At 42.4% G+C, this 13,133-nt stretch overlaps 2 protein-coding genes across 4 annotated transcripts in view; one reads left to right on the top strand and one right to left on the bottom strand.

The window, feature by feature from the left end:
• Positions 1-13,133, top strand: part of pofut1 (protein O-fucosyltransferase 1) — a 404,965-nt gene that overhangs the window by 195,943 nt on the left and 195,889 nt on the right. The gene's annotated exons all lie outside the window — the stretch shown is intronic.
• plxna2 (plexin A2) overlaps positions 1-13,133 on the bottom strand; it is a 195,841-nt gene that overhangs the window by 174,876 nt on the left and 7,832 nt on the right. Inside the window, exon 1 of one of the 3 annotated variants that reach the window (XM_052059390.1) lies at positions 992-1,178. The exons of the other annotated variants lie outside the window; for them this stretch is intronic. The gene's annotated coding sequence lies outside the window, so the exon portion shown is untranslated. Of the gene's footprint in view, positions 1-991; positions 1,179-13,133 lie in introns of those variants that run through there. 3 annotated transcript variants of the gene reach the window in all.

Genomic DNA, 13,133 nt, shown 5'->3' with positions numbered 1-13,133 from the left:
ACCATGAAGTGAAACCATGAAATGCTCTCCTGGCAGGCCTCCGCATGATCCATGCTAAAGTCAATTAGCCATCAATTCAATTAGCAGCACGACGGGGTGCATGTCATGTCAATACCCCCCACTCTCCTCCGATTGCCAATTCCGAGCAGCTTGCATGGAAGGGAAACAGGAAGGATGGCAACCATAAAAACGAGATGGTTTGCGTTTCAGGTTATTTTAGCGATACCATAAACAGCGAAATGTCAAGAGGTGGGATACACTCTTGAGTGGTTGCTCGTGAAACACATTTTTTACCATCGGGAATGTCAAAAATCAAGCTCATTAGCTTCCAGTTCAGATCATCGGAAGCTGTAGAAAAAGCCTCAGCCTGCTGCTGCAAAGCCAACCTTCTTAAAAATATATATTTTTTGTGGCCTTTTGTTTTCTTCAAGGGCAGCACACAACAGATTTTTTAAATGACTAATTTTAGAGAGATCCACTGTCTTACACTGACTAGTCCGACTAACACACGTCAATCACCATACACAGACTTGCGTGACCCAAAACTCAGCTGTGTGCCTGATTTTGGGTCAAAGCTCAAGCAGTAGCTCCGCGAATACCATACCAGTCTTATGCTGATGTCAGACTACATGAATGGAACCCGATTGTGAGCCAACAGACGTGTCGCAGACAAACGTAGTGTCTTGTTGTCGATTTTGAATTGTCTTGATCCGTCGTGGCAATATGTGATACACTCAATAGTTGGTCGTGAAGCATTTGGGACACTTCACGATGACGAAATTCTGGCATTTTTTTCATATTGCTGTCTAGCGTGACATGTCCTATGTCACAGGTGTCAAACTCTGGTCCTCGAAGGCCGCTGTCCTGCATGTTTTCCGTTTCTCCCTGTTGCAACACACCCGATTCAAATGAACAGGATCCATACCAGGCTTCTGAAGAGCTTGGTGATGAGCTGATGAGCAAACGTGGTGTCAATCAACACATTTGTTACCTCAAGTTGTGTTTGGAGAATAGATACTGCCCTCTCTGAGTATGGTCTGAAGAAAGCCAGGCAGTTTTAAGAAAGGCATGGTCACTTGTGGCTTCACAGCAGCGATACTACAAAAACACCTACGAATGGGGTCGAGTTCTTCGTATTCCTCACCGAGGCAACAATAATAGAGGACATTGGTGTTAATAGAATGTACTGTTTATTATGAAATCAAATAACAGGAAGCAGGAAACATATTTTGTTCCAAGACGACATGCCCACTATTACAATACCCAAGGCTTGTGCCCGGGCTTGTCTGTTCTTCTTTTCAACGCAGCCAAGTACGCATTCCTCTAATTTCATCAGGGGTGATAAAGTGCCGCAAAATCAAGTCTGTGGCTACTTAGTTAGTCCAATCTTGCCTCGGATGAGTCGCATTAGCAGCATGTGGTGAGGAAAGTGGGCACTTAGCCATATTAGGAGCAAACATGGCCAACAAGCACAAGCAGGCCAAACAGTGGATTTAAAATATAGTCTCACAAGTAAGAAACAATCCTCTTCTTTAGCCCAGTTTTCAGACATCTTAACTTTTCCCAAAATTTCAGACATAAGGGCCAACTACTCCAAGATGTGTGTTGCAGCATATTGACTCCAGATCAACAACTTATGAGCAGACCAGCCTGGATATTTCCTTACAAATTTGCCCAATTGTCAAGAATATTCCCGAAGATGTAATAATTGTATTTAAAATCTGAAGTACCGTACTTCGACTGGGTTTGACACTCACTTAGATGCCCCCAACATGTACTCATACAGAACACTGTCACTATTGTTGCCCCAGCAACCCGATTCACAATATCTATCAATTAATAATATTGACGGACCAGCCAGCACCACCTCTTGTGATGTGCTACCACTGGCGTCTGTGCCAAGCTTGCTTTTCAGATGTCTGTGTGCTGATGCAAACTCTTTATTTGAAGTCATTGGCTTAAAACGCAGATGAGTGATATGTTAGCATTTAGCATGGTTAGTATTCATTTACTTGAGCTCATTACCTTCTGACCATGGGTTTGTTCATAAATGTGTGTTGAGGACTGTCTACCTCGATTGCCCAATTGGCTTAAAAAACGAATTACACTTCACGGCAACAGTTGCTTTTTCCTTGACTTAACATGAGAAAACTTTCCCGAAGCATCAGTCTAATGTATCTGCTAAATGAAAATCACATCTCTCCAAATGTGTTTCCTGACCAAAAAAAACAACCCCCCCTCCCCCCTGAAATACTGCCCAAGAAGTCCATTAGAGCAGAACTATCTTTGTGTACCTTCCTATGGACCTCTTCCTCTTTCCGTCCTCATACTCATAATCACCTCCTTCAAATTTTACAGTCGATGTTTACCGCTTATGGGATCGCGTGCTTCTGTCTCTCTGCCAAGATGTCTCAGTCTTTTGTTTTTTGTCACTCCCACCTAGCATGTCCAGCACCTGAAGTAATGTTCTATATTGTTTTGTGTGAGCTAGCTACATTTTATCTAAAAATGCTTTGCATTGAAATATTACAGTGTGACCTCTTTTTATTTTTTTCTCCAAAAGAACAATCGAGATGGCAGCGTGCCTGCCCCATTCTCATAACTTGGTTTCACAGGAAAGCAGCCAGCTCTGATTTTCCACCACGTCCTGGCCAGAACTCCGTCCTGTTCGACCTCACACAGAGCAGGCCTGGAAGGCGCATGCATTTACAACTCAGCAGTGATTTCATAGAGACACAGAGACTTCACCAGTTAGCTATGGTCCAGCTCAGCCAGGCTAATATTGTCTCGTCCGATTCTGACGCCGTCTGGCCTGCAATTGCAGCTCAATCGACTTGCCCAAAAGAAAGCATGTATCTTCAGATTTTGTCAGTTTTATTTGATTTGGAGTGACTATTAAACAACTTTAGTGCGTTAGATAATATTTCATTAAAACCTGCAGACAGATAATTTTCATCGACAGCAACCATTAAACATTTTATTCTCTGTCATAGGACTATTTCTAAACATCATCAGGAAAATATGATATGATTTCTCGATTATTAATATGCTCAGACTAAGTATGCCTGAAACAGCTGAGGTTAAAATTCATTCTTAATGGTCACAGAGCACGAGTACTCAGTTTTAAATAGCCCGCTGGGATACAGTGGTACCTCTACTTGTGAAATGTATTGGTTCTGCAAGAAATTTCTAAGTAGAGACATCTTTTCCATCTAAGTGCTCTTCATTCCAAGCCCCACCAAAATAAAGACATAAATGTTTCCTAAACCATAAAAATGCATCAAAATATGTAACAAACACATGTTACAATTAGAATATTGCACGATACATGAGAGTTCTGCATAATGTAAAAGACAAAGAATAAAGAATAAAAATGATGGTCATTTAACTTTTAACTCCGTCCACATCGCTTTTTACTCTCTTTAGTCCATGTTAACTCTCAGAACTGGTTTTTGCCTGGCATTTTGTAAAGAATTGACCCAAGGACATTTGCTTTTGTTAGCTTTTAACACTCCTTCGAAAATATCAGCATAGTGAGAGATTGCCGGGCTGGTGAACACTTTTTCTGGGTGATTCACATTTACGTAAAACTATCAGCACACCTCATGGCCCGAGGGGCGATTGACGAGGACGCTGCATAGACACTGATCTATCGACACGCAGACGCATACGGTAGAAGTCCCTCTTTGCCATTGGGATGCCAAGATGATGCTGGGTCATAGCCAATGGCAGAGCAGCTATAAGTATGTTGCGTTCAGGAAACACGGAGCTGTGAGTAGCCAGTTAAAACACAACTTGAGGTTTTGGGTACTTGGGTCAAGCCAAAGAAGGACATATGAAGTGGTTAGCCTAAGAGCCGACTGAGGGGGTGGAACTCATCGTAAGACTGTATCAGAATCACCGCTGTCAGCTGCACTCTGGCACTTCACTGTTACACTCTGCAGCATCTATAGTCTGTCAGCTACATCAGAGGAACGCCAAATAAGAGCTCTACTCTCATTTTCACAGCCGAGCAGCTCTCGGGTGGTTCCGCTGGCCGCTCCGCAGACATAACACAACCATCCATATTCTTTAGGCCTGACATCGGAGAGCTTCATGCAACTGTCTCCTGGCATTGCTCTGGTGCTACATCTTGATCTAGTGGACCTCGAAGAGAGACTTTCGAGAAACCTTGTCACTGGCATAATTGCACACATAATAAGCGGCGCTCCGTTGGAATTGCTCAGCCTCTGCTCCAGTTTGATAGAGACTAGGCCGGCAGAAATACAGTTCATGAAGGGTTTAGCCTAGGTATTAAAATACATTTATTAGATCGATTATTGGGGCTAGTAACAATAAATTCAACAAATTGATCATTTTGAATACAGGGTATGAATAATGGAATAGCTGATCAGAGTTTTGGTCATGCAATTGAATTAACAGCAACTCCGCTGCTGTTTTGTCTCAATTGTTCCATGATAGAAATGATCAAGAATACCAAATTCCCAACCAATGTATTAATCAACTCATGATGTCCATTCCAATAAAGTCATCAGTTTAAGAGAAGTGTCACTTTCTGTCTCTTCTCCCTCCCTTCCTGCCCCTCTGGGTGTTAAGTTTGATCAAAGACTAATCTCTGCTAGTAAGATGATTAAAATTAGCATCTGTTACATTGTTAAGCGAAACGAAGCGGGCTGGCATGAGATCCCACAGTGCGAGTCGAGTGAGCCAGGAATACAACCGCCAAAAACAGAAGAAAAAAAACCCAAAGTTGCAAGAGGCGGAAGAAAAGAGAGAAAAAACAGCATGTAAGAACAAATGACAATCGCATCGCCATGCTCAGCTTGGTCAGTAGTGAAAGATGGCAAAGCCAGGCAATCATAATTCCAACGTGAACGCTTGCTTTAAAAACGTTTTTTCTCCAGTGAGACCGCACACTCAGACTATGATGACGATGATGAGATGAAGGTTTAAAAACCGATCATTCCGCGCGAGTCGTAAAACGAGGCGCCTCTCCATTCAAGTGAGCGATGTCACTGCAACCTTTTGATGATAAGTGCGCTGTGGCGGAGAAAATGATGAACAGTCAGCATAAACATGACATTGGCCGGCTGGAGCGTTTCCCTACATTTGGGCAACATCGTCGTGGTTGGGGGGGCATGGGTGGGGGCTAAAAACACAGCTTATATCCATTCACTGAGCCAAACAAAACATCCCCGCGGCTCCATTTAAAACCACATCAGCAGCGGCATGCAAACATATAATCATACTCCAGCGGGAAAAAAGTGCAATAACAGGAAGGAGAAAAATGATAAAAATCAACTGTTTGCTACCCTCGAGAAAATGTACAGGGGGGGGGGAAAGTCTCCATTCAGCATTTCATCAGCAACACAAACCGGAGCAGCTGGGGCACACAAACATGCTGAAGTGGGCGAATTGGGACACTTGGAGGCTGTTTCACTTTGGATGGGCGTCAGCTAGAGATTTTAGCCCTTCTGTATCACTGCTCAACAAACACACGCAAATGCTGTATGACTTTGTACAAAAGAATACCTTGCCAGGCAACCTGACCATTACGTCGGGTATGGAAACGTGGTCCGTTTCTCAGCTTTCCACATGGTACAAAGAAGAACCAAAATGTGTCACGACAAAATCATTACACATTGCTCGATTGTTTTAGTGGTTACAATGATGGAAACGCGGAGCTACTTAAAGACAACAAGCAAAATTGTCCTTTGATAAATTATGATGTCGACAACCTAAAAATGAAGTGCTGCTATCAGATGACGCGCAGACCCAGTACATGCTAATACATGCTATGTACTCCCAACACTAATGACATAAGTCGGTTAAAAAACGGTTTATCTGAGGAAACTTAAAAGATGGACTTGGATAAAGAAATAATTCGATCTCGATCCTCTGTAATGTTATCTCAAGCATATTTGTGTTTCACTCTTTATTTCAGTTGGCATATAAAAATTGCCTCACAATCACAACATCCATTAAAAAAAAAGAACAATACGGAGCTGCTCAAAAAGGGCTTGACTAAAGCACAGCTTGTACATGTCAAACTCTCTCTTCTCTTTCTCTTCAGGTTATACAACATAAACCTTCAACAAGTTATTGCTTGGACATTGTAAAAGGACCAACCAGTCCAAACTGATGTCTGCCTTTATTCATCTATTGGACAGGAGAGTCGTGCCAATGCTGTAAATTCCCTTTTATGCATATTTCAACATCTGCTTTTGCTGTGCTCATAAAAATGGAATCAAATCAAATGGAATTGAGTGTGTGCATTCATCAAGTCCAATCAGGATCTGCTCTGTTCCCGTTTTCGTTTCAAGCCAAGTCGTGTTTTGAACAAGTTTCCGCCACATGATTGTGAGAGCCACTGTGCCTTCATGTTCCCTTCCAGCTTCCTCTCCACTTCCTGTCTGACTCAGTGTTGCATTCCCAGACCACCCTTTTTCCTCCTGTACTTTATTGTTGGATTTCAGCACATTGTCAGCTGTGAGGCTTATAACACGTTACTCTAATATGGCCACGTTTTTGACTTATTTTTAATAATATGCCATCCAGTGTGATACTATTTCCAGATTGGCAATTCGGTGAAAGTGACTTGTCCAAGTGACTGTGGCTTACTATTCTGGTCATTTTCCTTTGAAAAAAAGACACTTCCGTGCTTTATCCGCCTTGGGGAGTGGCGTCACCAAGTCACATTTTCAGCATGACAACACATGGACAAGCCAAGCAGCCAGCGACATACACAACAAGACAGGGAGGAGAGAGAGTAGCAGTTTTCAAGAGGCAAATACAATCAGTAATTTGAGTTTGTGTCAGCTAAATATGAAAATATAAAATTGGGATTTAACCAGGACTGCTACAATGCGTGTAATTGTCAAAATGAAAAAAAATGATGACACTTGTTGACCTACATTCATCATGATAAGTTGTGACTCAAATTGTCGCCCTGGCTACAGTAAATGAATGATTTTCCACGCAACTACCGCCACCGCTGTTGTGCTTAGTGCATTTAGATGGAGAATATGACAAGCATTGGCACTTATTTTCTAGTCGTGGACTTAAAATCAATGTTATTCGTAAAAATATGAAAAATGAAAAATGACCCAGTCGTGATTTTAGTCTTGTTTTTTCTGGTATTCGGCAGCTTTATAAATGCCCATTTTCAATGGCCAGAAGGAGTGAACCTGATGATGTGGACACAAGAAAAACGACAGCTGAATGATATTGTGTACTTATTTTCCCAGTGTCATTATTCTCATGAAACATGAAGAATTGAGGACAACAAAACAGATGGGATGGACCAAGCAGAGGAGTGGAATTTCAGTGATTCTGATTCGAATAATGAATTGTTTGGATTGGAGTTTGGAAGAAAATGGCTTATTTTAAACAAGGATGGCCCGGTGCTTTCTCCTTCCTTCCGAGAATATCAGTGTCTCAGTATGAAAGCTACGGACTTCCCCGTCTTGCCGCGGCCAAAGAGGCATCAGCAGAAGATGTCGCCTAGTGTCTCAAAACCAAGGCCAATTGTCACCAACATTCATATGCACATCCCTACTGATCTCCACTTCAAACTCTGACAATATCAAACCAATCGCCCCATTATTTGGCATTTTAAGAATATTAAATGTGAGCTGCTCGACAGCCAGCCCTGTGGTTTGGTGGTCAGTGAGTTTGGCTTGGCGGACAGTGAGCCCCGGGGCACAGACAGTGGCTCCTGCAGCCTCACATTCAATACTGTACAATCAACGTCGCAACCACTGGGATGGTTCAGTGGTTTAGTGTGTGCTAATTGTGTCCAGTTCCTCCGCTAACGTCACACCAAGATATGGAGGGAGCAAGTGGAGTGGTGTCATCATGCCAATGAAAAATAGGTCTTCCCAGACTAGTTATTTACTGATTTCACCAAAACAAATTGATATACAGTACTTGAAAATACAAGTTAGCTTTATTTTCCCGATCAAAAAAAATATTGTTTTTGAGCCAAAGCCGGTATGTATCTGGCACTCCTTCGTATTTTGATGGCACCAAGCTTGCAAAGATGGAACTGATCTGTTCATTTGCATTCGTATCGTCAGATATCCAAATTTGGAAAATGCCTGAATCCTTTTTGAGGGTATCCTATTTACCTCATTACGATGACTTGAAGAAATCTGATTTCTGTCGTTCAAAGTAAAATATGGGAACCATGCACATTAACTCAATCCTTGGTAGACAGGTCAGATAAAAATTTATTGATTTGTATCAGAATCAGAAACAAAATCGATTGGCTGAGTATGGAAAACACTCAAGGAATTTACTTTCTCAGTTACAAACCGTCCAGAACGGGAAGCCTGGCGATTTGCTGTTAAGAGCCCCGTATCTTGTATCAGACGTCATTAAAACTGAATGAGGTTCTTCTTTCATGTATAAATACACGTGATATTTAGGTTAGCTAAATGCTATATGCTAGGTAGCGATAGTTTCACCAGCTCTTTTCAGTTTAGCATTGTGAATGTGAAATCACTCATTGATGATTTCTTGATGTGACGGAAAGGAAGACCTCTATAATGCAACAAAAAAAAAAACTATATGAGTGCTGATGTTAGCATATTTAAGTCTTATATGCTCTTTTTTTTTTTTGCTAAGAGTCCAGCTCTTCGATGTGTTATCTTGGCTCCTCATTTTAAAAAGGATCAGACATTCCAGAAAGAAAATCTGTTGATGGGCAAGAACAAGAGAACAAAACAGATCAAACTGGGCATTTAGCCCCCGTATTGACACTTTACTGAATATGGGGGCTTAGGTAAACATGTTTGGTGCCTGGTAGCATTACGCTACTCTCACCAGCAAATGCTGCTCAGCATCATGAATTTGCATTCACAGAAAATCACACAAATCGCAATACGAGTCATGCGTTCCTGTGGAAAGCAACAGTTATCCCGGGAAAGGCTCTTGTTTCCAGACTTCAAGTGATACACTACTCTTAGTGTGTAGTATTACTGTGTCAACATGACTTACAGAGAACTACACTTGAGGTTACCTTTAGACAGCAATCGTTTTGCTTCAGTCAATTTTACAAGGAAAACAGAACAGCACATCTAACCGTGGTTGTACAATGTCTATTTTTGAATTTGAAACGGTGGAACAAAGTTTATCAACGACAGGATACTGTCTGTACTGTATCACTGCGGAGGAAGGACGATTGGTTGGGGTTCCAATGCATTTGGATTCAAGCCAAATTAATGCGGTGGAGCCTCTAAAGTCCAACACTGTTGAGGTGGCACCATTCAGAATGTGAGCCATGACAAATAAGTCAGTAAAGTAAAAGCAGCGCGTAGGAGAAAAATGGAAAAGGAGACTATACAAAGGAAGTAATGACAATTTAGCAGACTCTCATTCAAAGCAGTAAGTCTGCAGTGGCTAACTTGTTTTTCAGCATACATCATAACATCATCTTGCGACCTTCAATGTGAAGTTAGAATTTTTTCCCCCATGCTTGCATGGGTTTTCTCCAGGTACTCTGGATTTCTTCCCACTGCAAAAATATTTATGTTAAGTTCATTAAAGACTTGAAATTGGAAAAAGGTGTGAACGATGTCCTGCGACTGATTGGCAAGTTGTCATGGGTGTACTACGCCTCTTGCCCAAACTCAGCTGATATAGGCTCCAACTCACCCGCACCCTTAATGAAGACAAGCTCGAGTGAAAATGGATGGAATTTTCCTCACTTTTGCCCACAAAAATATGCAAAAAATAAATGATGGCTTAAAATGCTTTCATTTACTGCAGTTGCATTCTCAGTTCAAGAATCATAAGAGGCCGTTTGATGGTAAGTTCTCTCTGGTAATGAGGCATATGTAACTGACCTGAGAATGCAACCATCCCTTGTTGCGGTCACCATAGCAACAATAGTGGGCGCGGGTATCCTTATCAATAGGGGGCAGTGTTGAGGCGAACACCATTGTATTGCTTTCCATATGAACAAACACATCTCTAAAAGACACGTGTGATGCACTCAAACAAAACAAAATTCAAATGAGCACAATTGCACGCAGCCATGCACAAATTACACACATAAACACGCGCGCGCGCGCACGCACACACACACACACGCACACACACACACACACACACACACATACACACAGTCATCTGTTCCTGACAGCTGCCCCTTGGCATCCAATACGACACCGCCCGCAGTCTCAATTGCTCCCACCCCTCCCCTTTTTGTTCCTCACTTCTTGTCAAGTTGCCACAAACAAAACAAGCGCACCCTCCCATGGTACCAACTAATTGATTATTGATGGCGCCGGGGCACCAGTGACATAAATCCGAGCCCACGTGAGAAGTGGGAAGAGACCAGAACATAGGAGGCTGGTATGACACTGGGATGACAAAATTATTATGTTGTTCTTGTTTTTGATCCTTTCACTGTTTTGCCTGATTTTCAACTGCTCCATGACCAAGGAGAGCAAACAAAAGAACAGGGATAGGACCAAAGATCCCAAACAGGCAATCCATGAGGAAAAACTAGTAAGCATATCATAAGGGCACCGACTTTCAGATCTGAATAAAATCTTCCCTATGCTGCCTCCACCACTCTCACGGAGACCAAAGGCGTGAACAAAATATTTAACCATGAACCGTATTTGCACTGTAAGAGTGTTAGGGCTTCCCAACGGAGGCACTGAAAACAAGCCCATGATAACTTCCTCTATCCTTGAGCATTTCACTTCCTCTTACACCATTCATGTTCCCATCTGTTTGACTGAGCGAGTGCTTTCGGGACAACCAGGGTGATTCAAATGGGTTTGTCACTAGCCCCATGAAAAGATGACTTGATGAGACATGTCCGTTTGAAGGGAGAGGCCGTTTGAGGGTGATAGTAGGTCAGTTTAAGATCTTCATCAAAAACTGTAATCATCCTAAATAAATAAATAGAGTTTCATAATTGATTTGTCATCGGATCATGACAGCAAACAATGATGCAAATATCAGAATTTTTTGGAAATAATAATCTCATCCAAACTTTGCAAGAAGACTGTTGAATCGGAAGGAGATTTGACACAAATTGCCGATGGTAGCTCAGGGCAGTAAACATTCTTCCATTTTGAACCAATTGTCAGCAAACATTCAGAAATTATCCACACTCTCAAGTGAAGAATCCAATTGGTTTTGAATAGATACAAAGTAATATGCTCAAGACATTTGAGGGAGGTCATACGGAAGCATCTTCTATGGTTTTTTGTCCTTCTTTTTTTTAATGTTGCGTAGGTTATATGTACCGTATTTTCCACACTAAACGGCACACTTGAGGCACAGCTTCAATGAATGGCCGATTTTGTAATTTTTTTCATACATTGGGCACACCGGATAATAAAACACAATCTGAAATGCATTCACTAGATGGAGCTACACTCAATGAAACACAACAGAATGATCAGATGTCAGTAAAACTTGTTTAATCAAGCAGCGACACAGTTCACTTAACCAACAGCAAGTTATAACACTGACTCGTTAAAGTTGAACTCTCTTGCCACTGTTGTATTTCCGTGTTAAACTGCGAAACCCATCGCCTTATGTTTGAACTCTGCGTTGTAAGCGTGTCTCTAGCAAGGAGCCATTTCGGTCGAGATATTACCGTAATAACCAGAGACAAGGCGCATCGGATTTTAAGAAAATGGAAGGCTTTTAGGTGTGCCTTTTTAGTGTGGAAAATATGGTGTCCTCATAATAGTGGAGCAAAGATAATAAAATCAATCAAATCAATATCGGGAAGCTCTGGTAATGCTTTGCAATATGAAGCCCAGATGAAGCCCATCAAGCTCTTCCTCCTTCGATAGCAGTCGCTTCCCAGACAAAACCTCCCCGGCCTCAATTATATTCCACGCGATCAACTCCACAAACAATGCAGACCTCACATTTTACGCCGCACTCTGGCCTAACAAGGCGAGGATTTCGGACAAACGAGCACATGGCGAGACTGCGCGGGAGAGCGGGATAGGAGCATTCCATTGTGACAGCTGGACATTGGATCGGGGTGAAATCCACAAAGTGAGGGAGGGTGGATGCAGTTGCTTGAAAATAAAGCCCCTAGACTATTTGTTCACTGGCTGAAGCAGAAAGTAAAGATAGAAACTAAATCTGAGGGGCCGAGTGAGTCAGTCAGTGGCAGTACAAAAGCGCCATTATCTTACATGTGCGTGTGTTGGAAAAGACAGTTGGGGTAGAGTGGGGTTGCAATAGGATGGAAGGAGGGGGGGGGGGGGGGTCAAAATACATAGCCACACATGCGTTTGCAGTATTCATTCATTAAGATATAGGTCAAGGATTCTGCCTCCATGCGCAGCCACTTGTCAAAATCTCTCAAGCTACACAGCAGTGAGTCTGGCTGCCTGGAGCGTGCGGGGGAGTCTCAGGAGGGGGTGGGGGTTCAGAGTATAGTGAGGGGTAGGGGGTGAGCTTCTTCTGGGGGTTGACACGGCACCCAGAAGAGCAACGATGGCTCACTCGGCAGCGAAGTGATATGCTTTATGATCATAATGAACTCACGATAATGAACTTGGTGTGCGGAGCTCATCGGTTGCCCTTTAAGAGCGGTCACTCTCCAGCCACCACGACAGAATTCGGACTCCTGATGGCCATGCAAACAAATTGTCCTTACCAGGGATCACGACAACTTCATTTTTTCACCATCACTTTCTAAATGGAAAGAAATACCATTCAGAGAAACACCGAAAATGACCCATTGAAGCTGAGATATGTCACAATTAAATGCATACATATTGTCGCAACATAAATTGAAGTCAAATCTTTGTGGGGCATAAAATGTCAACAGCAACATGGAAAATCAGTCCATTAATATTCAGGCCAGCGTATGAAAACAAATCACAGCACCACAGTTGGTACGACGTACAGGACAGCAACATTTGAAACAAACTGAGCTTTTTTTCACCCCACAAAGCATCAAATGTAAGTCTCTTAAGATTAAGATATCCTTTATTTGTCCCACAATGGGGAAATTTACAGTAAACTTCCTGTTTACTTTGTGTGTCCTACATTTAGGCAGCTCACACCTTGGCCCCGACTTAGTTTCGCCCTCTGCTGGTTGCTGCCAAATAGTAAAAGCTCTCGCGTCGAAACTGCATCGA

Source organism: Hippocampus zosterae, chromosome 2 (assembly GCF_025434085.1).
Source record: "Hippocampus zosterae strain Florida chromosome 2, ASM2543408v3, whole genome shotgun sequence".
Classification (NCBI taxonomy): domain Eukaryota; kingdom Metazoa; phylum Chordata; class Actinopteri; order Syngnathiformes; family Syngnathidae; genus Hippocampus; species Hippocampus zosterae.
The sequence above is the reverse complement of the archived record's forward strand: the minus strand, read 5'-3'. Positions and strand labels throughout refer to the sequence as shown.